The sequence below is a fragment of the Tenrec ecaudatus genome, chromosome 1 (assembly GCF_050624435.1).
Source record: "Tenrec ecaudatus isolate mTenEca1 chromosome 1, mTenEca1.hap1, whole genome shotgun sequence".
NCBI classification, from domain to species: Eukaryota; Metazoa; Chordata; class Mammalia; order Afrosoricida; family Tenrecidae; genus Tenrec; species Tenrec ecaudatus.
The window spans coordinates 179,840,713-179,843,429 of NC_134530.1; the positions used below are offsets into that span (position 1 = coordinate 179,840,713).

The window sequence follows — 2,717 nt, forward strand, 5'->3', positions numbered from 1 at the left end:
GGCTCGTTGGTCTAGGGGTATGATTCTCGCTTCGGGTGCGAGAGGTCCCGGGTTCAAATCCCGGACGAGCCCAGGTCTCTGTTTTTCCCCTCTTTTTCTTCCTACCTAAAATAAAAGGGTTCTATTTTGGGCCTCCGTTCAGTTCATTTAGAAGCGTCAATGACATCCAACACTCATGCTAGTTTCTTTTAATTTTGCAAAGCAAGGGGCCCGGCGAGATCGGCGCGTGCAATGCATGGTGACTGAACGTCCGAAGAGAAGACATCACACTTGTTTTGTACCGTGTAAAACACTCGCGCTTGGAAAATAGAGAATGCGTGTACCCAATCCCGGACACCTCTCTGAATTGAATGTCTCGAAATCTGAGCAATCAGTATCCTGTACTAGCGGCTTAGGAAGTTCTCCTAAGGACGGAGGGGGTGCACCCCTTCTCCTCCAGAAGACGCCCCAGACCCGCTCTCCAGGTGGCCTTGCACGGGCTCGGCGCGTTTCGCCCGCGTCTGGGCCAACTGACTCCGTGGCAGCCGGTGGGTCCGACGGGCAACTCGACGGCTACGAACAGAAGGCAAACGGGGCAGAAACCCATCAAGGGCCGACAGCTGGAAATCCACGGAAATGAGGGCGCCGCTTGCATAGAAAGTAGTACGCACATTGTGTTGGAATATGTAAACATCTTCACAGGGCCCCTTTTAAGAGAATTTTAATGTGAAGTGTGCTGTAAGTCACGCCCCGCCTCCAAAAAAATTTCTGAATTGTGTGTTGTACCTATTACGTTTATTGGTCTAGTCTAAGATGTAAAATCTTGGAAATCCGGAGGAGCGGTTCTGTTCTATAGAGTCGCTATAAATCGGAATCGACTGGCTGGCAGTGGGTTGGTTTTATTGTTATTCTAAAAATAATTCATTATGAGTTTGTAAATGACAACCAATTAAATAAAACAAGGGCTCGTCCGGGATTTGAACCCGGGACCTCTCGCACCCTAAGCGAGAATCATACCCCTAGACCAACGAGCCAGTGTGACAATTGCCGCCTCGCTCTGGTAAAGGGATGACCGGACTATTACTTAGTCGCGCGCCTCCAAGTGGTTCTTTGTATGTTGTATTTATAATCTTCGGTTGGTTTTGCATCCTATAACTATTTGATCCTCCCGTCTTTGCTCCTTGAAAAATAGCCACCCAGAAAAAAGCAACCGTGTTATCCCTAGGGCAACATTCTCTTCTCACTTAGGAAACTCTAGTGCTTGCTTGTATTCATGGCTAACAAGTTGCACTGATTGTGCGTTCCTAGGGCCACTTCTGTGTTCTAGATGCTGCGTTCATCCGCTCTCGGCTTTACAACAAACACAAAATAGTTTCTGGATATTGTTGGTGTCCTAGCAAAGCCCCACTTTTTAAGCCTTGCCAATCCCCATATCTGCCTTTACGCAAATCGTTCTCTTCTGCTGGAAAGCCTATTTCCTTTCGGATATGTATGTCCCAAATCTCTAACCTTCCCAGAGATCCTTACACTGGTTCTCAGCCTGTGGGTCGTGACCCCTTTGGAGGTCGAACGACAGTTTCACAGAGGTCGCCCGATTCATAACAGTAACAAAATTGTAGCTATGACGTAGAAACTAAAATAATTTATGGTTGGGTGGGGTTACCACAACATGAGTAACTGTATTAAATAAAGGTTGAGAAGGTTAACACATCAATACCAAATTGTCTGTGGTATGTAAGTGAGGTACAGTCTTGGCTCCCATAATGCAATGTCATGGTGGGCAAGACACCAGTAGTAACGGAATTCTACTGTGTTGATGCCCAATTCTTCCAATATTTCCAATTGGATATCATTTCTTTACTACAGGAGGTAGTTATTTTATTGTGCCAACCTGGCCGATAAACACATATGGGATTAATTGAATGGCAGAGAGATAAATGGCTCAGTGAGCCTCGCCTTTCTTGTCTCTTGCTCCTTCATCATCGGACCAGCCTTGCTTGTTCTGTGCCTCAATTTGCAAACTACACTACCTGTGGGACACCTAACCCGTGGACTGTGTTGCTGTAATTTGAGGTTCCTTCAAGACTTGCTTCACCACATCATTGAAATTTACATCTCTTGAGCTGGGGACTGTCGGACCCTGTCATCTGGCTGACTGTTTGTAACCTGCCTTGCTGTTTGCTGCCTGTGCCCGGATAGCCTGAATTGCTCTACAGAGGACTACTCGGCGGCCCTCAAGATTTGAAGGACTGCCAGTGTCTCACAGGAGTGAGTTGTACTGAGCCATTTGTACTGCTTTATAGATTGTTTATTTCTTATGTTATCTATCTGTATAAATATATATAATTATTAGCATTCTGGTTTTGTTTCTCTAGAGAACCCTGTCTAACAAAGGTGCAGTGCTTATTATTAAGGATCCCTCTGGCCCCCAAAAGTCTTTAGTCCACCCAAGGGGGTATTTTTTTCTTGGCTTGTTTTTTCTTTAGTATTTTCTCAGCTTGTGTGATACTATTTTTAATGCAGATTTCTAATTAAATAAAGTTGGCCTGACTCATTCTAAAAAAAAAAAAAAAGTCTTTAGTCCACAAGAGGCCATCCTGGGTGTTCTTGCCATTCAGAATGTTCTTTGGTTGGGTTGTGGTGTGGGAGCCAAAAATATAGGGACTTAAGGAAAGGAGAGGATAAAGTAAGCTTTGATGATTCTATTCAGAAAAGGTTTGCCTCTGATGATCACAAGG

The 2,717-nt window shown here is 45.0% G+C and overlaps 2 non-coding genes across 2 annotated transcripts; one reads left to right on the forward strand and one right to left on the reverse strand.

Annotated features, from left to right (window-relative positions):
* On the forward strand, positions 1-72 carry TRNAP-CGG (transfer RNA proline (anticodon CGG)). Its single transcript has one exon. It is a non-coding gene; the product is annotated as a tRNA-Pro (tRNA).
* Positions 73-941: 869 nt separating this feature from the next.
* On the reverse strand, positions 942-1,013 carry TRNAP-AGG (transfer RNA proline (anticodon AGG)). Its single transcript has one exon. It is a non-coding gene; the product is annotated as a tRNA-Pro (tRNA).
* Between the last annotated feature and the right edge of the window lie 1,704 nt (positions 1,014-2,717).